Source organism: Bos indicus x Bos taurus, chromosome 28 (assembly GCF_003369695.1).
Source record: "Bos indicus x Bos taurus breed Angus x Brahman F1 hybrid chromosome 28, Bos_hybrid_MaternalHap_v2.0, whole genome shotgun sequence".
NCBI classification, from domain to species: Eukaryota; Metazoa; Chordata; class Mammalia; order Artiodactyla; family Bovidae; genus Bos; species Bos indicus x Bos taurus.
Genome location: NC_040103.1, coordinates 41,286,841 through 41,313,416, shown reverse-complemented (window position 1 = coordinate 41,313,416; position 26,576 = coordinate 41,286,841).

Here is a 26,576-nt window from a genome sequence, read left to right as displayed (position 1 = left end):
GGGTGGAAAGGACTCAACTGGTCCTGGGAGTGAGGTGAGCAGAGTAGCAAAGGGGAAAGGCAGTCAAAGGGACCATCTTAGGCAACGTCCTAGCCTTCACCTGATTCTGGGGGGAAGTGTGGTGTGTGAATTACCGTTGAGAGTTGACCCAACCCAGAGGAAGGGACACCTGATTCTGGGGGAAGTGTGGTGTGTGAATTACCGTTGAGAGTTGACCCAACCCAGAGGAAGGGAAGTTTAGCTTTCCTCCACTAGCAGTTCTTGGCTACAGGCTGCTCTGGAGGGGCATAAACACTTAGGCATTTCCTGTTCACTCCAGAGCCCAAGGAACAAGGAAACCCCGATGCCAGCCCTTAGAAGAGGGTGAGTGCACAGGACTGGTGAATGAGGGCCACAGGACCTGGGCAGAGTACCAAAAACTCCTGCTACACGGAGCAAATAATTGGAATAAAATTCTCCAAAAGACAACAGGTGCTCAGTGCAGCACAGGATCCCTGAGTGGGGGGGAAGGTCAGAGGTCGTTAGTGGACTCCCAGCTTCTGGTCCACCCTCTCTGAGGGAGAATCCCTTCCTCTCGAAGGTTTAACCTTCCAAATTCGTCATCTCCTCTTGAGTCCACCAGAGTATCCTGTCCTCCAGTCTGCGGAGTTGACCGACCCATAAGCTGCTAGAAGAGTCTTAGGCCAATATTTTCTCGGATGACTACTGTGACCCAAGTACTCACCTCGCCAGCACCCCTGCCCATCCACTCTAGTCGACTTTCAGGAAAGGGATTATCTGGCATGCAGAATTTGTATAAATCTAGCCACTGTTCCCTTTCTCCTTGTTCACAGGTTTTAGAATTGACCTATAATAGACATAAAAGCTTCTGGAATTTGCTTTCCTTACTTTCTGGATAATGGGATATTTGTTCCCCACATCTCCCTTGGTGCCTGTACCCCAAAGGCTCTGGGGGAAGGACTGTACCTGTTGTCTTCAGTACTGCATCCCCGAAGTTTCTCCTGGTGCCCAGCAAACAGGAGGAGGTGCTAAGTGACTATGTGTTGAGCAAAACTGATGTCACAGGGCGATTTTTGTAAAACAAAGTGTGAAGAATGAGCTTTGCCTCAGCCTCGATTCCCTGGAAAAGTCTGAGGCAAAAGTTTAGATGTTGACACTTTTGGGGGGATTGAATCCCAGGGTAGCTGGAGTGAGACAGGCAAAGAAGGAAGGAAGGCAAGAGTGAGCTGGCCATAGCACTGTGATAAGCATAGCGATTGCTCAGCTGCATAAGAGATCTTCAGAGAGGCCATAGGAACCACCGTGATGCCAAGAAGTCTGCCTCAGGGGAGGGAGGGAGAAGAATAGATCCACAGGATCCCACCTCCTAGCTGCTGTGTTTTCTGGGTGGCCTCACCAGGCACTGTCTAGCCCTGCACTACACGTGCTGCCCCTGTGGCCTCAGCAAGCGCTAGGAGAGCTGCATCTCAAGACCATGGTGGTCTACAGCCGTGGTGGTCTACGGCTGCAGCTTGTAGGGCAAGCCAGGCAATAAGCAGAAGCCAGTGGCACTCCCCACCTGCTCTCCTGCAGCCGGCAACTCTGCAGGCTGCCAGGGCTGGCCAACAAGCCAGCAGAGATGCCAGGCGGGCCTGCAGCTTCTTGTGTCTCCATGGGAACAAGCTTCAGAATAGGAGGAAGAGACATGCAGCATGAATTGAGGGTGGGGGGCAGGTGTGCCGCAGGGCTTCCCAGGTGGGTCAGTGATAAAGAAACCGCCTGCCAATACAGGGGACGCAAGAGACACGGGTTCAATCCCTGCATCAGGAAGATCCCCTGGAGGATGAAATGGCAACCTACTCAGGGTTCTTGCCTGGAGAATTCCATGGACACAGGAGTCTGGCAGGCTACAGTCCTTAGGGTCGCAAGGAGTTGGGTGCAACTGAGGGACTGAGCATGCACAGGTGTGCCACAGGGTCAGGTGGTTGGGCAGGGGCCACTAGGCAGACCTGGCCTGTACCACCAGGCTGTGCCCAGTTCAGCAACTCCCTCCTATGAAGATCCAAGTACTCACTGTGCCTCAAGGATGTGGAGGCATCAGGCTGCAGCCAACACTGACCAACACCTGCTATTAACATTTAGTTTTCTAGTCTCCCTCTCCTGGAGCTACAAGCTTACTAGGTTCATTGTCTTCCAGTTTATTGTAGGTGACGGTTTTGTCAAATTCACTCATGTATAACAGCTTCCGTAATCATCTTCCTTGCCCCACAGGTCAATGCCACAAAAGTCAGATTTTGTTAAGATAACCCCCATCTCCCAGAAGCAAATTTTGTACCAATCAAAGTATGCCAGATTATGACAAAATTTGAATGACATGAAGTAACAAATGTTTGCTTCTTGTTTACGTCGTATGTATCTATTGCAAGTTGCTGGGTCCTCTTCACTTTACACCTTCTCACTCCAGGATATAGGCTAATGAAGTAGTCGCGATCACTGCCATGAACAGTCATGAACACTGCCAAACGCAAAAGCAGAAGTATTGATCTGGAGGGTAACAAATCAGCAACTAGATGTTCTGGCCCTGAAGTGACATACATTCGCGCATAACAGAGTGGCTGGAACTAGTCATGTAGTACCCCATCCAACCACAAGGGGGCCATGAAGCAACAAGGAGTCCTGAAGGCAAAGAGTAAGAAATATTTGGTCAACAACACAATTCAACTGCTTGTGAAGTATGTAATTGAATGTTCTCTGGATCTAGGGAATAGAGGCATAGTTTTACTAGAGTTTCAGCCCCTCATAATCCCATTTCCAAACTTAAGACACTGATAACCAGTTTTAACAGCACAAGTACATACTATGCACAATTTTACTAGTTTTCCACCAAAGAACTTGAGGTGATTTTGCCAGGTAAAGAAGAACCTCCCAAACTTTCAGTTACAATTGACCCTGGCTCAATAAAACCTCAAAAAAATAAACCCTGGAGTCAATAAAGCTGCTTCCTTGATTTGTAGACCACCAGTTTGGTCCTCCAGTCAGGGCTTTAAGAGCCTCAGGTGATAACTGAAACTTCGGCCACGGTCAACAGCAGGCTTCAGTCATCTCCCCACTTTCTGATTATGTAGATGGAGCAGATGACCTGACTGCCATGGAACTGCTCCCTGACTTAAAGAGTAAGCCTATTGTAATAGGAAAAGCCAAGCAGAAGCCACTGGCGCATCCCTTCTGGCCTAAGAGGAAACAAAAAAGAAGTTAGCTCCTTGCTTCCTATGGTTTGAGACTGTTGGTGTTGCATTTGTTTTCTCTCCTGTGCCTGAGTGATTGCTGCCAGCTAGCATGAAGAGTGCCTGCAGCTAGGGGAAAGGAACCTGCGAGAACCCAGAGGAGACTAGGGGCATAGCTGGTGGCACCCAGAGATGGCCAATAACCAGAGACAAAATCCAGAGCATATTCAGAGAGTTCCGTCTGTGGACGAAGTGAGATACCCGGTCAAGGGCAGTGGGTGGAGAAACTTCACAGAATAAAAAAATAAAGACAAGGGGAGGCAGAGACTTCTTAGGAAATGAGTCTGTCCTTCTATAACTGGAAAATCACCTTATACAATGCAATGCGTGATAACTCTTCATCCAAATAGCTCTACTTTTACAACTTCTGTTCATCATGAATATATATATATATATATTAAACTTTTGAGATATAGGGGGAATAGTTATATCTGTGTTCATCCAGTTTAATAATTCACTCATATTTTAAACCATAGTTTAAAGTGACGTTCAATCTATAAATGTTTCTTTCTTCTATTATGCATTTAGTGAAACAACTCGGTGTCTTTGTTAGTCCTGGGGCCTCCTGTTGAGTCATCCAACAGGTTTCTTGGAAAAGGTCATTTCTTAAGAGCAGAAAACCAAAAAAGCCTTGAGAATTCCAACTCCCCACTTACCATCAAAAAGGCCCCAAGGAAATGCGTTTTCAGATGGTACACTTACTAAAGGTGGAAATGGGGACCCGCTTGACCGCTCTGTGGAGGTGTGAGACTGGTGCAGCTCCAGGGGAGCACCCAAAGCGCTGTCTACCGAAGGGTGGGAAAAGCAGCGGCCCTGGGACCTGTGACATGGTCACAGCGCGTTAGCTTATGCACAAAGGATCTAAAAACATTTCTTAGGTTAAAAAAAAAAGAGGAACTTTAATAGGTTAAAGGAAATATAAGTCATGTCATCAGAATGCAATGTGTGACTCAAACCAACATTTGGAGATAATCAAGGAAATTTGACCCTGATTAGATATTAGATGTTTCAAAGAAATGATTATTTGTTTTAAAGATGAAGTAATGGTATGGTGTTTATGTTAAAGGAATCCTTTTCTTAAAGATATATAATGTCTAGAATTTACTTTAAAATAAGCCAGCAGCAGAGGTTGGGGAGGAGATAGAGGAAATGTGTATGTGTGTGTGTGTTCAAGGGGAAAATAAAGAGGAAACAAGATTAGCTACAGCTAATAATTGGCGGATGAGTACTTGGGCACTAATCACACTATTCTCTTTGCTTTTACATATGACATTCTCCAGGGACTCCAGCGGAGAACTGGTGTATCTGTATACCCGTGTTCCTAGCAGCACTGCTTACAACACCCAAAAAGCAGAAACAACCCAAGTATCCGTCAACAGGTAAACTGATAAATTAAATGTGATATATAAATGCAATGGAATATTATTCAGCCATTAAAAGGAATAAAATTTTGATATATACTACAACATGGTAGACTTTGAAAGCATTATGCTTAGTGAAATAAGCCAGACACAGAAAGTCAAATATTGTATGATTTCATTCATATAAGGTAACTGGATTGGCACGCAGACAGGCAGAAAGCAGAATAGAGGGTCCCAGGGGCTGGAGGATGACTGGAAGTGGATATTATTATTTAATGGGTATTATTTATGTTGGGAAGGATGAAACATTTTGGGTATAGACAATGGTCATGTAAACAGTGTTGTGAATGTTTTCACTATCACTGAATGGTACTTACGAATGGTTAAAAGGATGAATATTATGTACATTTTACCATGATTTTTAGAAGAATTTGTTTTAATTTTTGGCTGCACTCCACAGCATACAGGATCTTCATTCCCCAGCTGGGGATTGAACCAGCGTCCTCAGCGGTGAAAGCATAAGGTCTCAACCACTGAACCACCAGGGAAGTCCCCACGACAATTGTTTTTTAAAGCTAATTAACAATAATGAGTGGCAAAGTACTTATTGGATCAGACCACCCCAAAGCAAAAACAAATAACAGTGTGATGCTGGGCCCCACTGGTAAATGCTATCAATGGCTCGGAGCGAACAGTCCAGAAATACAGCCCTGGGCACATGTGCCTGAGGGAGGGCTCCCTAGAGCCCTGGGCACATGTGCCTGAGGGAGGGCTCCCTAGTAGCAGAACCTGACTCTGGGATCCTGTGTAGCAATTTGCTGAGGGACAGCTCTTAGGAGAACTCTTGGGGAGTGAGGAAAAAGCAGGACCAGATGGGCGAGAAGAGGCAGAGCTGTGGGCTCAGGAGAAGCCTAGACTCAGCCTGATCCCTCAGGGACTCGGGAACATGACCGGCACCACAGAGGTTGTCCCAGGCATCAGTAACCTAGTACCCCCTGAGTCCATCAGTCAGCGGCATGCATGGGGTGGGGTGTGACCTTCCAAGCATCTCTAGGCAAGGCAGCTCCTATCAGTCAAGGTCAGCCCTCCCAAGAACAATGCAAGGGTGAGCTGTTAGCAGTCAAGGACTCCAGCAGCAAGAAGGTGGGGGTACCAGCCTGGTGGGAGGACTCTAGACACCAAGAACCTCATTACAATATGGTAAGTTAATAAATTAAAATGCAGCATTTTAAGTCAGAGTGGGAAGGATAGAATATTCAATAAATGATGTCAAGACCATTGATTATCTATTTGGGGAAAAAAAAAAAAAAACAGTTTGAGCTACACCTTATACTATGAATGAAAATAGGTTTCAAATGGACCCAAGATTTACCTATTTTACAAAACAAACAACAAAATGGATTTGTTCTCTAGATTTACATGACAAATTAGTCCCAAATTTAGCAGCTTTAGACAAGCATTTGCTATCTCAGCTTCTGTGGCTCAGGAATCTGAGAGTAACTTAGCTGGATGGTTCTGGCTCAGGGTCTCTCATGAGTTTGTAGTCAAGATGTCATCTCAATGTTCAACTGGAGAGGGATCCACTTCCAAGATCACTCAGGTAGTTGTTGGCAGGCCTCAATCCCTTAGTGGTTATTGGCCAGAGACCTTGTTCCTTGCCAGGGGCATCTCCATGGTTTATCTGAATGCCCTAAAAATATGGCAGCTGACTTGCCCCACAGTGAGTGACCTAAGAGAGAAAAATGGAGGGTACAGTCATGTATAACCTACTCTCAGAAGTGATAGAGCATCACTTCTCACATTCTTTTCATCACATTGTATGAACTCCTGTACAGGGAAGGAGGGGACGATGCCATGGTGTGAGTGCCAGGAGCAGGGATCACAGAGGTCATCTTGGAAGCTGCTTCCCGCACAAAATCCTTGAAAATATATAGAAAAGCATTTTTATAATTGGCAGCTAAGCATGTTAATAAATCCAGAAGGCACAAAAGAAATATTATTTTATCTGCTGTAAGGTAAAAGACATGACCAGTATTTCATTTCTCTCTTTTTAAAAACATATATACCTTCCTGGATTTCTTTTGGAAAATTGCTTCCCCCTGCCTGTGTGTAGCTTTGGTGGCTGTGATAGTCTGAATATGCTCAGTTCAGTTCAGTTGCTCAGTCGTGTCCGACTCTTTGTGACCCCATGGACTGCAGCATGCCAGGCCTCCCTGTCCATCACCAACTTCTGGAGCTTACTCAAACTCATGCCCATTCAGTCGGTGATGCCATCCAACCATCTCATCCTCTGTCATCCCCTTCTCCTCACGCCTTCAATCTTTCCCAGCATTAGGGTCTTTTCAAAGGAGTCAGCTCTTCACATCAGGTGGCCAAAGTATTGGAGTTTCAGCTTCAAAATCAGTCCTTTCAATGAATAGTCAGGGCTGATTTCCTTTAGGATGGACTGGTTGGATCTCCTTGCAGTCCAAGGGACTCTCAAGAGTCTTCTCCAACACCACAGTTCAAAAGCATCAATTCTTCGGTGCTCAGCTTTCTTTATAGTCCAACTCTCACATTCAGACATGACTACTGGGAAAATCATAGCTTTGACTAGATGAACCTTCGTTGGCAAAGTAATGTCTCTGCTTTTGAATATGCTGTCTAGGTTAGGCATAGCTTTTCTTCCAAGGAGCAAGCATCTTTTAATTTCATGGCTGAAGTCACCATTTGCAGTGATTTTGGAGCCCAAGAAAATAAAGTCTGTCACTGTTTCCATTATTTCCCCATCTATTTGCCATGAAGTGATGGGACCAGATGCCATGATATTAGTTTTTGAATGTTGAGTTTTAAGCCAGCTTTTAAACTCTCCTCTTTCACTTTCATCAAGAGGCTCTTTAGTTCTTCACTTTCTGCCATAAGGGTGGCGTCATCTGCATATCTGAGGTTATTGATATTTCTCCCGGAAATCTTGATTCCAGCTTGTGTTTCTTCCAGCCCAGCGTTTCTCATGATGTACTCTGCATAGAAGTTAAATAAGCAGGGTGACAATATACAGCCTTGACGAACTCCTTTTCCTATTTGGAACCAGTCTGTTGTTCCATGTCCGGTCCTAACTGTTGCTTCCTGACCTGCATACAGATTTCTCAAGAGGCAGGTCAGGTGGTCTGATATTCCCATCTCTTTAAGAATTTTCCACAGTTTATTGTGATCCACACAGTCAAAGGCTTTGGCATAGTCAATAAAGCAGAAATAGATGTTTTTCTGGAACTCTCTTGCTTTTTCAATGATCCATAGGATGTTGGCAATATGATCTCTGGTTCCTCTGCCTTTTCCAAATCCATCTTGAACATCTGGAAGTTCATGGTTCACTGTTGAAGTCTGGCTTGGAGAATTTTGAGCACTACTTGCTAGTGTGTGAGATGAGTGAATAAAAACTGACCTTTTCAAGTCCTGTGGCCACTGCTGAGTTTTCCAAATTTGCTGGCATATTGACTGCAGCACTTTCACAGCATCATCTTTTAGGACTTGAAATAGCTCAGCTGGAATTCCATCACCTCCACTGGCTTTGTTCATAGTGATGCTTCCTAAGGCCCACCTGACTTTGTATTCCAGAAGGTCTGGCTCTAGGTGAGTAATCACACCATTGTGGTTATCTGGGTCATGAAGATTTTTTTTGTATAATTCTTCTGTGTATTCTTGCCACCTCTTCTAAGTATCTTCTGCTTCTGTTAAGTCCATACTGTTTCTGTCCTTTATTATGACCATTTTTGCATGAAATGTTCCCTTGGTTTCTCTAATTTTCTAGAAGACATCTGGATATGCTAGCCATTGTAAAAAAACAACAACAAAAACAACCTCCAAAACTCAGTCTCGACCCAGCAAAGGTCTCTTTCTGGTTCATACCAAGTCCAACCCAGAGGTGCCTGTTTCAGTGGCTTTCTCAAAAGCATTTAGGGGGTCAGGCTGTCTGTATCCAGTGACTCCAGAGTCCCCAGGGCTCTTGAATTCTGAATCTGGCCACTAATGTGCAATGCAGGAATGTGGAGAGTTACATTAGAAGTTTGAGGGCCAGCCCTGGAAAAGGCACAAGTCACATCTACCCACATTTTCTTGGCCAGAATTAAACATCTTAATGCCAGGGGCTGTGATGCTGTGAAAGTGCTACACTCAATATGTCAGCAAATTTGGAAAACTCAGCAGTGGCCACAGGACTGGAAAAGGTCAGTTTTCATTCCAGTCTCAAAGAAAGGCAATGCCAAAGAATGCTCAAACTACCGCACAATTGCACTCATCTCACACGCTAGTAAAGTAATGCTCAGAATTCTCCAAGCCAGGCTTCAGCAACACGTGAATCGTGAACTTCCTGATGTTCAAGCTGGTTTTAGAAAAGGGAGAGGAACCAGACATCAAATTGCCAACATCCGCTGGATCATCGACAAAGCAAGAGAGTTCCAGAAAAACATCTATTTCTGCTTTATTGACTATGCCAAAGCCTTTGACTGTGTGGATCACAATAAACTGTGGAAAATTCTTAAAGAGATGGGAATACCAGACCACCTGACCTGCCTCTTGAGAAATCTGTATGCAGGTCAGAAAGCAACAATTAGAACCGGACATGGAACAACAGACTGGTTCCAAATAGGAAAAGGAGTTCGTCAAGGCTGTATATTGTCACCCTGCTTATTTCACTTATATGCATAGTACCTCATAAGAAACGCTGGGCTGGAGGAAGCACAAGCTGGAATCAAGATTTCCGGGAGAAATATCAATAACCTCAGATATGCAGATGACACCACCCTTATGGCAGAAAGTGAAGAAGAACTAAAGAGCCTCTTGATGAAAGTGAAAGAGGAGAGTGAAAAAGTTGGCTTAAAGCTCAACATTCAGAAAACTAAGATCATGGCATCTGGTCCCACCACTTCATGGCAAATAGATGGGGAAACAGTGGAAACTGTCACAGACTTTATTTTTTGGGGCTCCAAAATCACTGCAGATGGTGATTACAGCCATGAAATTAAAAGACTTGTTCCTTGGAAGAAAAGTTATGACCAACCTAGACAGCATATTAAAAAGCAGAGACATTACTTCGCCAACAAAGGTTCATCTAGTCAAAGCTGTGGTTTCTCCAGTGGTCATGTATGGATATGAGAGTGGACTATAAAGAAAGCTGAGCACCAAAGAATTGATGCTTTTGAACTGTGGTGTTGGAGAAGACTCTTGAGAGTCCCTTGGACTGCAAGGAGATCCAACCAATCCATCCTAAAGGAGATCAGTCCTGAGTGTTCATTGGAAGGACTGATGCTAAAGCTGAAACTCCAATACTTTGGCCACCTGATGCGAAGAGCTGACTCATTTGAAAAGACCCTGATGCTGGGAGGGATTGAAGGTGGGAGGAGAAGAGGGCAACAGAAGATGAAATGGTTGGATGGCATCACCGACTCAATGGACATGAGTTTGAGTAAGCTCCGGGAGTTGGTGATGGACAGGGAGGCCTGGTGTGCTGCAAAAGTCCATGGGGTCGCAAAAACTCGGACACAACTGAGCGACTGAACTGAACTGAACTGTATCCAACAGGACTGGTGTCCTTATAAGGATTAGGACATAGACACATGGAGGGAAGGCTGCCCAAAGACACAGGGAGAACACAGTCACCTACAGGTCAAGGAGACGGCTCGGAAGAGACAGCCCTGCTGGCACTTAGACCTTGGATTTCTAGCTTTCAGCTCCATGAGAAAATTAATTCCTGCTGCTTAAGCCCCCTGGTCACGGGATGTTGATATGTCAGTTGGTGCTTTACCATCCCTCGTTCATTTTCCTGAATCTTCTCCACACCTTTATAAGATTATCTCTAGAAACTGTTCCGATGAGCAAAATTCCTTTTCCTGTCAAGACCAGAATTGGCTTCTCCTTCCCATTAATACCAGGACTAATACCTTTCCAGAGATGCCCCTGGCGGCCCCACACCTTCCTGGCTGACACTCAACCCTACCCTCCAAGTCTCCCACCCTCGGCTTGGTTTTTGTTGCCCAGCACCACCCCTCCAACTCTGTCCCCTTGTTTCTCAGGCCCTGACCGCTTCTCATGCTCTCCCTTCACACTCCGGAGGAGCCAGAGCCTACAGAAAAGATCCCTGAGGACACCACAGTCTGTACCCCACATCTCCAGCTTCAGCTGTGTCTGATCCCAACCACCCTCTCAGCATTTCCACTCAACTGCTACCCCTCCGTGGGTTTGGGAAGTGGTTGCATTTCATGAATTTGAAATATCCCCTGTAGCTGACTTTCTTTCCTCCAACAAACCACTGAAAAGGGCGGTGAGGTCCTGTGGGCTCCAGGGTCCCGTGACGCTCTCACCGCTCTTCTGGTTCCTGACACAGGTTCTACTTCAACCTTTGGTGTCTGTCCTTGAGTAAAATTCAGACTTTCTCTCAAATCATGCCCCTTAGGGAAAGAGGTTGGTTTGAGGTGGAGACATCACTGGGAAGATGGACTCTGCTGTAGGTGGTCTGGTGAGGCCATAAAGCCTGGGCTCAGGCACCCAGCAAAAACCAGCAGAGGAGGCCAAATTCCTGGCACCCCATGGAGGTTGAGTTGGAGCCAAAGGGTGTGCCAGGCTTGCCAGAGCAGCTGTAGGGATCGGTGAGTATGTGGGTTACATGCCCAACCCAGGGTCTACCTGTAGCAGGAACTCAGAGAATGGTGCCTCCCTGTTCCACATCTTGAGAAAGACTCATTTGAAAAAAGCCCCAGGATTGGCTAGGTGGACATCAGGTAAGAGGGCTGTGTGCCTATCTGTAGGTGAAAGTATCGGGGACTTATGCTTCAAACCACAGAGCTGGCAGCAGAAATGACCTAGGGAAATATCCCCTCCCTCCCTCCCAGAGCAGGGTGTTGAATGACTACCAGGCTTGCTCCTTTCTTCCCATTCAGCATGAGGACAGGGCCTTGGGGAAGAGAAAGGGCATCTGGGGCACAGGCTGGTGTCACCCAGACTTCCAGAGTCCTCTTCAGAGGCCCATGAGTTTCACATTAGGTCACCGGCTTGCTCCCAGTCCACAGGGAGGAACATGTCCCTAAATTCTTCCTGCCCAGATTTGTTATCACTGGAGCACCAGAAAAGCCCTCTCAGCAAAGACTGGTGAGGTCCTTAGGGAGATTGGAAGAAAGGAGGGACTTAGTCATTTGAGCTGTCCATCACTAATGCCCTGGCTGGAACTGTGCCTTAGGCTGCTTGTCTCGAAAATGATCACAATCACAGTGCTGTTTCCACTCTCGTGTGGCCACTTGAAAAGAGATCTCAGAATCTTGCCACTGGACCAATGATTCTCAACCACGGGACACCTGGCTGTGACTGGAGATGGTTCTGGTTGTCAGAATTGGGGGAGGGAGGTGCTTTGGGCATCTGGTGGGTAGATATTGTTAAACATCCTACAATTTGCAGGACAGCTCCCACAAAAGAGAATTATCCAGCCCCAAATGTCAATAATAGGCATCAATGCCTCAGGGCTCAGCCTTCTTTATGATCCAACTCTCACATCCATACATGAGTACTGGAAAAACTGTAGCTTTGACTATACAGACCTTTGTCAGCAAAGTACATTCAAAAAGCTAAGATTGTGGTATCCAGTCCCATCACTTCATGGCAAATAGATGGGGGAACAATGGAAACAGTGACAGACTTTATCTTCTTGGGTTCCAAAATCACTGCAGACGGTGACTGCAGCCGTGAAATGAAAAGACGCTTGCTCCTTGGGGAAAAAAGCTATGACAAACCTAGAGTCAAAGCTGTGGTTTTTAAAGCTATGGTTAAAGCTTTCACCGTATAGTCAAACCTATGGTTTTTCCATTAGTGTCTTATCCAAGTGTGGGTCCCGTCCAGCCCCGTATCTTCACTGTATCCCCCATAGACAGTTTTGGTTGCCAGAACTGAGACGTGAAGTAAAGTATCCAAGGTCACTCAGCCCACAGGTGGCAAAGTCTAGATTCAAACCAGGTATAACTACAGGGAAACTGATGGATATATTTGGGTGATAATTCATAACATATAAACAGAATCATTACATTAGACATTGGGTAGAAATCTTATTTTTTCTCTTCTCTATTTTCCAACTTTTGGACAATATGCTTATATTGTTTTGGTAACCTTGAAATATATTTTAAAATTTAAATAAAGAGATCAGAAAAGCTACTTTATTTCTATGAACTTTGGTTTCCAAGAGAAACTCAGAATTCTCTGTCATCTACCTTCTGCAGTGACTGGAAGTTTTCTGGGAGGAAGTTGCATCATTATTCTTTTTGTAGGTCTTTCTCCTCTTTCTCTCATTTAAACCAATATTCCTAACATCCTGTCTCACACACTTAATTTTACTGAAAGCCGCAGACTTCTAGGGAGTGGGGCTTGAGATGGTTCCCTAGGGGCGGTCACTCAGGCTGGTTTTTAGTTGTGAGGTCATTTCTCTCTCTCCTTTTACCTTGTCCAAGCTCCTCCATCTTCAGTTTTCCAGCCCATGACCAGCAATTTTCAACATTTATATTTGATATCAAGCTGAGCCCCCTTTGGATTTATAAATGTAGCCTGTGATAGGAGAAAGGGGAGACAGAAAAGAGGACAGGAGTGACAGATTCTGTTGCTTCTGAGCTAGAAAAACAGCTTCATGATGTTCAAATATGCAAGAATAGCATACCCTGATGGGAAACTATCCCCACCTGATCCACAGTAAAACTCTCCAGGGTCCCAGCTCCATAACTCTCCTACATGGCTTGGAGTTATTTTTTTTCTCCTGGAACAAAAAGATGCATTTTAAGCTCTTCTTACAAACATTGCTGCTGCTCCAAATTTCAGGTCAAGGTCTTCAATACCTCCTTCTCTTAAATCTGTCTTGTCGCCTTGGTCAAATCACTCTCCCACTGAGTCTAAGACCTCATCAGTAAAATGGGATAATACTAGCTCCCCAGGAGTATTGTGATGGTGAAAGGAGAGGGTGGGTGGAAAAGAGGCTGGCACCGAAAGTTCACCAAATAATAGCCACCTCTGGATTATGGATAATTTACTGATGAGCTTTTCAGACGGCTGACCTCAACCACAAATAAATTGCTTTTAATAATTATTTGCTTGATTACAAAAACATGTACAACTTTATTTTACCAAATGTGGGAGGGCAGAAAAGAACAAATAAGCAAAAAAAAAAAAAAATTGCCAGTCACTCTGCCCAACCATATTGCAAACTCCCATGCAGTTCTCTCCCAGCTCCATTTTAATAGCTGTCCAATGTACCATTTTATGGATTCATTTCTATCTCCCATGGCTAACTTGTTTGATTACTTAACAGTTGTTGACTGTTGCTAAGAATGTTATGGTAAATCCCCTTAAAGAGAAATTTCAGTGCACATCTACCATTATTTCTTTAGAAGAGATTCTTAGAAGCAGAATTTTTAAGACAAAACACAAGTATAATTGTAAAGGGCCATGTTATTAGGGGTTAACTGATTCCTCAAAGAGAGTTGGGAGTCTGGCTCCTCTGTGATTTACTGACCTGAACACACGGCCTGCCTGCTGGCATCAATCTTCAGGAACATGACCAGAACGCTCTAGATTTAGAGCATCCCTTTTTGGGATTTTAACCGAGGCTCTGACCATTCGCTTTCTCACTCTGGCTTTTATGAGTCTCCAAGAAAACTGGTTACGTTTTGCCTTTGGATGTTTATTTGATTCTAGAAAAAATTCTAGATTTATCGAATATGTCTTTAACCTTTGAGGGCTTCCCACCTGTAATATTCTGGCATTTTTCCGAGAGAGCAGGACCTCCCACTGCTATGTGAAGAACCACTCCATTTGCTTGACTTTGTTGCCAGGCCCCAGCTGTCAGGAGCAAAGCCATGTAGCTGTCGGGTAGACACAGGATGCAAAAGCTTGAAAGTTGACTTTGTGTTCCTGTTCCCTTCCCCCCACCTCCGCGCTCCTCTGGGGTGCCAGGGTGGCCCCATTCCCTTTTTGCACAGATGAGGGGTTTACTTTTTGCCCCTCCATCTGGACTCAGGTTGGAGGGGTCTGCTCCCTGGTATCTCCCTGTGATCCGTCCTTCTTGGGGAAGCACAGCCCCTCCTCTCACAGCTGCTCCTCCCGTTCTCAACCCTTATTCCTTCTCTGGAATTCAACTCTGATCTATTTCCCTGAGCAGAGAAGCCTTATCCTGAAACTACACGTCATGCCAATCTAAGAAAAAGGCTTTAAAAAAAGAAAAAGGCTTGAGGGTAGGGAGAGGTCAGGAAGGGAAAATTGCATCCTCGTCTGAGATCAGGAGTCTTGGGGCCCCTTATCAGAAAGGGCCTGTAAGTCACTCAGAAGGAAACCGAGGCCCAGGGAGGGGTGTGGCACATCTAAGGATATCCGGTGAAGAAGTGCTACAGCCAGGACTGATGAGGGCCTTCCCCTGCGTCCACTGCTCCCGATGACCAAAGTCAAAGCCTGACTGTTTCCAAGCATGTGGCAGGTGCAGCACCTTCTGAATTGCAGCCATATACCAGCTTCGTGAGGATGCCGTGCATGAGACCCAGCCCTTGCCCCCGGGTGGTACAACTGACTGAGGAATGATAGTGCCAACTAAACAGGGCACAGCATTTGCACATACTTTTATCTCCAGGGACTCATTTATTTCTTACAACCCAGCAGGGCAGGTTGTAAGAAATAAATATTGTTATTATCCTCCATCTTATAAGAAAACAGAGGCCAGTGAAATTAAGTAAACGTGCTTGTAGTCTCAACCACAGATAGTGGGCAAAACTGGAATATGAGTCTAGGCTGAATAAGCTAGATAGAAGAAACTGGGGTCTCACATTTAGGTCTTTAATCCATTTTGAGTTTATCTTTGTGTATGGCATTAGGAAGTGTTCTAATTTCATTCTTTTACATGTAGCTGTCTGGTTTTCCCAGCACCATTTATTGAAGAGGCTGTCTTTGCCGCATTGTATATTCTTGCCTCCTTTGTCAAAAATAAGGTACCCATAGGTGCATGGGTTTATTTCTGGGCTTTCTATCTTGTTCCATTGGTCTATGTTTCTGCTTTTGTGCCAGTACCATACTGCCTTGATGACTGTAGCTTTGTAGTATAATCTGAAGTCAGGAAGGTTGATTCCTCAAGCTCCATTCTTCTTTCTCAAGACTGCTTTGGCTATTTGGGGTCTTTTGTGTTTCCGTATGAATTGTGAAATCTTTCTTCTAGTTCTGTGAAAAATGCCATTGGTAATTAGATAGGGATCACACTGAATCTGTAGATTGCAATTGGTAGTATAGTCATTTTCACAATATTGATTCCTCCAACCCAGCAACATGGAATATCTCTCCATCTGTTTATGTCATCTTTGATTTCTTTCATTAGTGTCATAATTTTCTGTGTACAGTTCTTTTCTCTCCTTAGGTAAGTTTATTCCTAGATATTTAATTCTTTTTGTTGCAGTGGTACATGGGATTGATTCCTTAATTTCTCTTTCTGATTTTTCAGTATTTGTGTATAGAAATGCAAGTGATTTCTGTGTATTGATTTTGTATCCTGCAACTTTGCCAAATTCACTGATTAGCTCTAGTAATTTTCTGATACTATCTTTAGGGTTTTCTATGTACAGTATCATGTCATCTGCAAACACTGAGAGCTTTACTTATTTTCCAATCTGGATTCCTTTTATTTCTTTTCCTTCTCTGATTGCTGTAGCTAGGACATCCAGGACTACGTTGAATAATAGTGGTGAAAATTGACACCCTTGTCTTGCACCTGATCTCAGGGGGAATGCTTTCAGCTTTTCACCACAGAGAATAATGTTTGCTGTAGGTTTCTCATGTATGGCCTTCACTATGTTGAGGTAGGTTCCTTCTATGCCCATTTTTTAAGAGTTTTAATCATAAAAGGATGCTGGATTTTGTCAAAGGCTTTTCCTGCATCTGTTGAGATGATCATGTGGTTTTTATCTTTCAGTTTGTTAATATGGTGTTTCATACTGATTGATTTGCATATATTGAAGAATCCTCGCATCCCTGGAATAAACCCTACTTGATCATGGTTTATGAGCTTTTTGATGTGTTGCTAAATTCTGTTTGCTAAAATTTTGTTGAAAATTTTTGCATCTATGAGAAAAACATAGGCAGAACACTCGATGACATAAATCAAAGCAAGGTCCTCTGTGACCCACCTCCTAGAGTCATGGAAATAAAAACAAAAGTGAACAAGTGGGACCTGATTAGACTTAAAAGCTTTTGCACAGCAAAGGGAACTGTAAGCAAGGTGAAAAGACAACCCTCAGAATGGGAGAAAATAATAGCAAATGAAACAACTGACAAAGGATTAATTTCCAAAATATAGAAGCAGCTCATACAACTCAATACCAGAAAAACAAGCAACCCAACAAAAAGTGGGAAAGAGACCTAAACAGACATGTCTCCAAAGAAGACATACAGATGGCTAACAAACACATGAAAAGATTCTCAACATCACTCATTATTAGAGAAATGCAAATCAAAACTACAATGAAATATTACCTCACAGCGGTCAGAATGGCCATCATCAAAAAGTTTACAAACAATAAATGCTGGAGAGGGTGTGGAGAAAAGGGAACGTTCTTGTACTGTTGGTGGGAATGTAAATTGATACAGCCACTATGGAAGACGGTATGGAGATTCCTGAAAAAACTAGGAATAAAACCACCATATAACCCAGCAATCTCACTACTAGGCATATACTCTGAGGAAACCAAAATTGAAAAAGACACATGTATCCCATTGTTCATTGCAGCGCTATTTACAATAGCTAAAACATGGAAGCAACCTAGATGTCCATCGACAGATGAATGGATAAAGAAGTTGTGGTATATATACACACACACACATATACATACACATACACACACAATGGAATATTACTCAGCCATAAAAAGGAATGCATTTGAGTCAGTTCTAATGAGGTGGATGAATCTAGAACCCATTATACAGAGTGAAGTAAGTCAGAAACAGAAAGGTAAATATCATATTCTAAAGCATGTGTACAGAATCTAGAAAAATAGTACTGAAGAATGTATTTACAGGGCAGCAGTGGAGAAACAGAGGAGAAGGCAATGGCACCCCACTCCAGTACTCTCACCTGGAGAACCCCATGGATGGAGGAGCCTGGTAGGCTGCAGTCCATGGGGTCGCGAAGAGTCGGACACAACTGAGCAACTTCCCTTTCACTTTTTACTTTCATGCATTGGAGAAGAATCCCAGGGACGGGGGAGCCTGGTGGGCTGCCGTCTATGGGGTCACACAGAGTCGGACACGACTGAAGCGACTTAGCAGCAGTAGCAGCAGTGGAGAAACAGACATAGAGAATAGACCTATGGACATGGGGAGAAGGGAGGAGAGGGTGAGATGTATGGAAAGAGTAACATGGAAACTTACATTACCATATGTAAAATAGATAGCCAACAGGAATTTGCTGTATGGCTCAGGAAACTCAAACAGGGGCTCTGTATCAACCTAGAGGGTTGGATGGGGAGGGAGATGGGAGAGAGGTTCAAAAGGGAGGGGATATATGTACACCTATGGCTGATTCATGTTGTGGTTTGACAGACAAAAAAATTCTGTAAAGCAATTACCCTTCAATTAAAAAATAAATTAATAAAAAAAAAAGTAGTGTCTGCGCTGATCCTGAAGGTGCATTTTAGTAGAGTGGGAAGGGAGAAAGGACAGTAGAAAGGAAGAACAACCTGAGTCTCAGGCAGATACAGCGACCTAGAGCCAAGTCTCTGTGCCCAAGGATTCCAAAGGCATTGAGCCTACTTCTCTGACATTCCACCACCATTTTAACCTTGGCTGGAAAGTGCAAGAAGGTGACCCATTGATGACCTTCACCTCCTGCAGTAACTGGTCTCCACCCGCAGGGGACTGAGTGGACGAGCCCTCGGCGAGTAGCCTTAGTACATACAGCCAGCCCGCCACTGGGTGGCGCTGAGGCTCCTCAAGAAAGGGAACTGGCCACAGTACGGAGTGGGAGTGCTGCTGGGGTTACAAGACAGACGAGAAATAGCTCCCGCCTTCCGAGAGTCCGTGGTGAGACAGACAGACACGTGGATAACTAATTAATTGTTCTGACAAATGGTTCCAACTGAAGGGCCCAAGGGAGGAGGAGGAATTTGAGCTTTGACATCAGATTCTGGGACAGGCTATTCTGGGATAAGATGGCTGCGGTGGTGCTGGCTCCCAGGGCACAGACACGGGGTGGAGGGAGAGGGTTTTGCAGAATCCCTAGGAGTGCAGCAGGCAGGGGCTGAGGCCTCGGTCAGCAGCCTGCCCTGGGGGGGCGGAAGGAAGGGTGGGACTCTGTGCACTGGAGCTTCAGTGCCACTCCCCACGCCCCCTCCCATCTTGGGATGCTGTTTATCTCCATGAAGCATTTAACTCAGGGGCATGGAGACGCCTCTGGTATTAGGATAACTGGAAAATGCTGGAAGCCCCTGGCAAGGATGAAAGAGCAGCTTCCTGGCCGTTATGGAGTTCGACCTTCAGTCCCAGCTGTGGTGCCATCTTGCTACAGGACCTGGGCCTAGACCCTGCAGCCCTTGGGGCTCAATGACTGCATCTGTAAAAGGGGTCTTTCATGTGCAAAAATGAAAAAAGTCTGAAGCCACAGAGTGGGGGAAACTCAGTCAAATAGCAACAGAGCAGCCCGTGTGGTTTCCTGCTGACCTGAAGTCGGGCCTGGTCTGCTGCTGGGAGGTGTGGCAGCTGCAGGAGGCAGACTCCCTCTGCTCACTTCAGGCCCGGCCAGGGCCCATTAGAAAACCAGAGTATGTCTTCGTCCTTGAAGAACGTTTATCTCCACAGAGTCTGTAAAATTTGATAGGCTGAGCTTTGCCGCAGGGAAATAAATGGTTTAATATCTGTTAGATATCTTTTCATTAACTTTTAAAAGATGGAACAAAGACTTTCTGTTTTCAAATTTTCTATTCAAAAACTAACCCATCATGATGTTGAAAGCCACGTTCAAATGGCTGAACTAAAATCAACTGCCTAAAGCGAAACTCAAGTGAAGATGGACTGGCTGAGCGCATTGCAGGTGGTCGGCATCGGGGTCAGGGGGCTGTTATCCCACACACCCATCAGCTGAAGGGGCTGCCTGTTTTTTTCCCCCAATCCTGCCACAGGCACGGGCAGGACAGCCTGGGTGTGGGGCTGCGGGGCAGGACCCAGTGTATCTTTTAGAGCAGATATTCTGCGCCTTCATTTGTCATTTATAAGTGACTGGTGAGAGATGATAAGGGGGCTTGGAGATGCCCAGAGTTTGCCAAGGAGAAGGCTCCTCCTCACACTCCCCTCCACCAGTTTGCAACTCCAGAGCCAGACTTGCCCACCTGAGCTGGGGAACCCAGGTCGCCTTTCAGAGACTCCAGAAGAGGCCACAAGAGACTTTGCTGCAAGCAACATGTGCAGAGTGCTGCACTATCTTTTCACTTAAACAGTGTATTACAGATTCATACAATCTGCAGTTTTCCAAAGTTGCTGTTAATTATACATTTCACTGTAAAACAACAGAAAGTTGATGTAACTATCTGAGTAATGATGAGGGGAGAGGAGGAAGATGGCCTGAGGAGAGCTGATGGGGATTAAGGGAGATAAAGCCCTCTGGTCCTGACTTCTCCTCTGCCCTTGCCCTTTTGCTCCTAAGCAATTACTTTTTAAAGTTACAGAATTGACAGTCATGCAGCAAAAAGGCTAAGGAATACACTTGGCCGAGGCTTTGGGGTACCACACCCTGTAGTGAGATTATATGTAATTTCTCGTACCGAAATTGATAAGGAGCTTTCAGCTCAGATCAGACTAGATGCAAAAATGCTTCAGCACTGAAGCTGGTCTTAGAGGAAGGGCAATTGAGTTTTCCAGGGCATGATGCAACTCCCAGGCACAGATTTATTTTCTGCAACTGTGTGTTCCAGGAAATGATTTGGGGAGAACTGGGAATTTATCTGCCCCTCATCTGTTCTGCAGAATGCTTCTAATCTCTTTATGTTGTATCCTGACACCACTGAGTTCCTTTTGTAACTTGTGAAAGTGAAAGTGAAAGTCTCTCAGTCAAGTCCAACGCTTTGCAATCCCATGGGAATTCTCCAGGCCAGAATACTGGAGTGAGTAGCCTTTCCCTTCTCCAGGGGATCTTCCAACCCAGGGATTGAACCCAGGTCTCCTGCATTGCAGGCAGATTCTTTACCAACTGAGTCACAAGGGAAGCCCTTGTAATTTTTAGATATGCAAATTTATGCAAGTGATGAGATATGTGGTCATTCTATCAGAAAGAGCTTACTCTTGACTTTGTCAACAATATCTTGGTGATGTATTATCCTTGGAACATAAAGAACTCATATAGACTAAATAAAAAATGACTACCCCAATTGAAACATGGGCAAAAGACATGAAAAATACACTTCACTAAAGGTTAAAACACCCAGTGTTAGCTGAAACTGGACTTCACCTTCTATGATTAGGCATATCATTTTATACAATCTATCAGTTGAGAAAAGTTTCAAAATCATTGAATGTGAACACTCTTTGATTAAGGGATTCCACTTCTAGAAATTTATGCTGTAGAAACTTCTGCCCAACTAAGCAGAGGCAGATGCACAAGGATTTTCCTTGTAGTTCTATTTACTATATAGGCAAATTGGAAAAATCATTTTACATCAAGAGTGGAATGGTTCAAAAAAGGAGTAGATTGGTTAAACTATGTTATACACACAATGGGGCACCATATAACTATTAAGAAGGATACGGTAGATCTGTATTTCTTAATGTATGCCAATATAGCAATATATCCTCAATATATTGTCAAGTTAAAGCAGATTAAAAATTAGTATGTTTCCTGTGAGTTCTTCTATGTAAAAATAGAAATCTATGTATACATAGGAAATCTGGAAAGTTATACAGCACATTAAACTTTACAAGTGGCTAGCTTTTGGGAAGGGTTTCAAATTTCCTATTTCTACTCTTCTGGATTTTAAAAAACTTTTAACAATTCCATTCACCATTGCAACGAAAAGAATAAAATACTTAGGAATATATCTACCTAAAGAAACTAAAGACCTATATATAGAAAACTATAAAACACTGGTGAAAGAAATCAAAGAGGACACTAATAGATGGAGAAATATACCATGTTCATGGATTGGAAGAATCAATATAGTGAAAATGAGTATACTACCCAAAGCAATTTATAGATTCAATGCAATCCCTATCAAGCTACCAACAGTATTCTTCACAGAGCTAGAACAAATAATTTCACAATTTGTATGGAAATACAAAAAACCTCGAATAGCCAAAGCGATCTTGAGAAAGAAAAATGGAACTGGAGGAATCAACCTACCTGACTTCAGGCTCTACTACAAAGCCACAGTTATCACGACAGTATGGTACTGGCACAAAGACAGAAATATAGATCAATGGAACAAAATAGAAAGCCCAGAGATAAATCCACGCACATATGGACACCTTATCTTTGACAAAGGAGGCAAGAATATACAATGGATTAAAGACAATCTCTTTGACAAGTGGTGCTGGGAAATCTGGTCAACCACTTGTAAAAGAATGAAACTAGAACACTTTCTAACACCATATACAAAAATAAACTCAAAATGGATTAAAGATCTCAACGTAAGACCAGAAACTATAAAACTCCTAGAGGAGAACATAGGCAAAACACTCTCTGACATACATCACAGCAGGATCCTCGATGACCCACCTCCCAGAATATTGGAAATAAAAGCAAAAATAAACAAATGGGACCTAATTAAACTTAAAAGCTTCTGCACATCAAAGGAAACTATTAGCAAGGTGAAAAGACAGCCTTCAGAATGGGAGAAAATAATAGCAAATGAAGCAACAGACAAACAACTAATCTCAAAAATATACAAGCAACTCCTACAGCTCAACTCCAGAAAAATAAATGACCCAATCAAAAAATGGGCCAAAGATCTAAGTAGACATTTCTCCAAAGAAGACATACAGATGGCTAACAAACACATGAAAAGATGCTCAAAATCACTCATTATCAGAGAAATGCAAATCAAAACCGCTATGAGATACCATTTCACACCAGTCAGAATGGCTGCGATCCAAAAGTCTACAAATAATAAATGCTGGAGAGGGTGTGGAGAAAAGGGAACCCTCTTACACTGTTGGTGGGAATGCAAACTAGTACAGCCACTATGGAGAACAGTGTGGAGATTCCTTAAAAAACTGGAAATAGAAGTGCCTTATGATCCAGCAATCCCACTGCTGGGCATACACACTGAGGAAACCAGAAGGGAAAGAGACACGTGTACCCCAATGTTCATCGCAGCACTGTTTATAATAGCCAGGACATGGAAGCAACCTAGATGTCCATCAGCAGATGAATGGATAAGAAAGCAGTGGTACATATACACAATGGAGTATTACTCAGCCATTAAAAAGAATACATTTGAATCAGTTCTAATGAGGTGGATGAAACTGGAGCCTATTATACAGAGTGAAGTAAGCCAGAAGGAAAAACACGAATACAGTATACTAACGCATATATATGGAATTTAGAAAGATGGTAAAAAAAAAAAAAAACTTTTATAATATTTCTCAGTATTTTATAATATTTCTTAGAAGTATACTTAGTATTTCGTAGCATCAGTAAAAATAATAGAGTTTCTATCTGGGGAAAAAAGCAAATATTCCAACATTTTAATCCCTCTATCTTTGGATGTTTCGTGAGTTATCTGCCTGCTGTGTATTGGTTTGATATGCTTTCAAACCCACTTGTTCATGAGTAAAGTTGTTTTAATATGCATGTTTATGGCAAAGATTTTTTTTTAATTGCTTTTAGAGGTAAAATTGTTTTAGTATAGATATGAAGTAAGTCATGTCCAGAGGTCGTCATCTGGTTCGTTGTCACTGGTGAGCATTCAGTGGCTCGGCTGCTGAGTGGCCTCACTGGAGGCTCACTGATAAGAAATGTGCAGAGCAGGCATGCCTCAGAGATATTGCAGGCTTGGTTCCGGACCACCACAATGAAGCAAGTGATATTTTTTTGTTTGTTGGTTCCCCAGTACCTATGAAAGTTATGTTTACACTGTACTGTAGTCTATTAAGTGCAATGGCTTCCCTTGTGGCTCAGCTGGTAAAGAATGGGTCTGCAATGTGGGAGACCTGAGTTCCATCCCTGGGTTGGGAAGATCCCCTGGAGAAGGGAAAGGCTACCCACTCCAGTCTTCTGGCCTGGAGAATTCCGTGGACTGTATAGTCCATAGAGTCGCAAAGAGTCGGACGCAAGTGAGCGACGTTCACTTTCACATTCATTAAGTGCAATAGCATTATGTCTAAAAAACGTACATACTTTAAAAATACTCTATTGCTAAAAATGCTAATCATCATTTGACAACAAAAGGTTGCCACTAACCTTCAATTTATTTTTTAAAAATGCAAATATTTGCCAAGTGCAATAAAGTGAAATGGAATAAAACAAGGCATGCCGGTAAATACTGAGTGTCTGGGCAGGCGGCCCTTTGCTGATCTAAATAGTGTGGGAGACTATTAGACATCAGCTTCTGCGAGGTAAGGGCTAGTCTTTTACTGGCAGTGGGAAAGCCTGGCTGCTGCTCCTCCAAGGAGACCATCCCACCCGTCAACAGCAGTGCCTCCCTTCCCTAGCAGTGTGCTCCAGCGACAAGGAGCTTTCACTTGTGTGCTGGCAGCTGGATGTTAGCTAGCAGTTGGCTAAGGCATCTGTCCCCTCCCAGCTTTTATAAAGGTACATCACAAGCTGTTTGGACTTTATTCCTTTCTTCTCCCCTTGCCTGGAACAACAATGTGATTAATCTATCAGTGGTTCGGAATACGTTATTTCTTTTTTTTGGCTTATTAAAGAGACATTACCCTGTATACTCAGCTTTGAGCTTCCCACAGTGAAACTGTGTTAAATAAATTGGTGAGCATTAATTTTACCAAAGTAAAGTAATATAAAGCACTGCCCCTCTCCAGGTCGGAGAGGAGGCCAATAGATTCACCTCAGTTTTACAGATGGGCACCTTGAACCTCCAGGACTGTAGGGAACTTGACCAGCATCATGTGTGTGCTCCTTTATCTTCAACTAGATGTTTCACAAGGTACTTTTTGTTTTTCTTTTTTTATGGTAGCCAGCCCCTATGCCCTGAAGATCTTTAAGTAGTCACCTTGGTATTCTGTATTTTCCTGTAGCAGATGCTATCGATACCTTACCTTACACACTCTTAATTTTATCATTTCATTATTTGCTGGCCTGACTTCTGAATGCTAGCACTTGTATCTAATTGCCTTCAGAAACAGTCCAGAAGTGACAGAGAGTTCATCTTTCACGGTCACAGCCCTCTGCTTAATCACATGCAGGAATGGGTATATAAATACCCCAGTTTCCTCACTCCTCAGCTGGTGGCACACTGACCCAACTGCTGTACATTGGCTTCCAGAGTTCTTAGCAGACTGATCTCTAGTAACTTGCTTGATAACATATGACTTCTTCCCTGTCTTACTTTCCCAAACCCTTAATGGGATTTTCAGGGAGCCTTTCTGAAATAAATTATGTTCATTTAAATCCTTATGTCAGAATCTGCTTCTGGGCTACTCAAACTAAAATGCCATGTTTTGTTAGCAAGTAGGAAATGGGAGTCAGCCAGGATAGAGGAGCCAAGAGGTTTGAGAAGAATCGGTTCAGTTCAGTCACTCAGTCATGTCTGACTCTTCATGACCCCATGGACTACAGGGCGCCACTTCCCGGAGTTTACCCAAACTCATGTCCATTGAGTCAGTGATGCCATCCAACCATCTCATCCTCTGTCGTCCCTTGTTCCTCCCACCTTCAATCTTTCCCAGCATCGGGGTCTTTTCAAATGAGTCAGCTCTTCACATCAGGTGGCCAAAGTATTGGAGTTTCAGCTTCAACATCCGTCGTTGCAATAAATATTCAGGACTGATGTCCTTTAGGATGGACTGGTTGGATCTCCTTGCAGTCCAAGGGACTCTCAAGAGTCTTCTCCAACACCACAGTTCAAAAGCATCAATTCTTCACTACTCAGCTTTCTTTATAGTCCAACTCTCACATCCGTACATGACTACTGGAAAAACCATAGCCTTGATTAGATGGACCTTTGTTGGCACAGTAATGTCTCTGCTTTTTAATATGCTGTCTAGGTTGGTCATAACTTTCCTTCCAAGGAGTAAACGTCTTTTAATTTCATGACTGCAATCACCATCTGCAGTGATTTTGGAGCCCCCCAAAATAACATCTGCCACTATTTCTACTGTTTCCCCATCTATTTGCCATGCAGTTATGGGACTAGATGCCATGATCTTAGTTTTCTGAATGTTGAGCTTTAAGCCAACTTTTTCACTCTCCTCTTTTACTTCATCAAGAGGCTCTTTAGTTCTTCTTCACTTTCTGCCATAAGGGTGTTGTCATCTGCATAGCTGAAGTTATTGATATTTCTCCCGGAAATCTTGATTCCAGCTTGTGCTTCATCCACCCCAACATTTCTCATGATGTGCTCTGCATATAAGTTAAATAAGCAGGGTGACAATATACAGCCTGATGTAATCCTTTTCCTATTTGGAACCAGTCTGTTGTTCCATGTCCAGTTCTAACTGTTGCTTGAGGGCAATAATCACATCTTAATGTCAAGTTAGGAATAACCTTAAAAAAAGGAGAATACCAAAATCCCCCCACAATTCCAGTGTGCTCCCACTCCAGTACTCTTGCCTGGAAAATCCCATGCACGGAGGAGCCTGGTGGGCTGCAGTCCATGGGGTCGCTGAGAGTTGGACACGACTGAGCGACTTCACTTTCACTTTTCACTTTCATGCATTGGAGAAGGAAATGGCAGCCCACTCCAGTGTTCTTGCCTGGAGAATCCCAGGGACGGGGGAGCCTTGTGGGCTGCTGTCTATGGGGTTGCACAGAGTC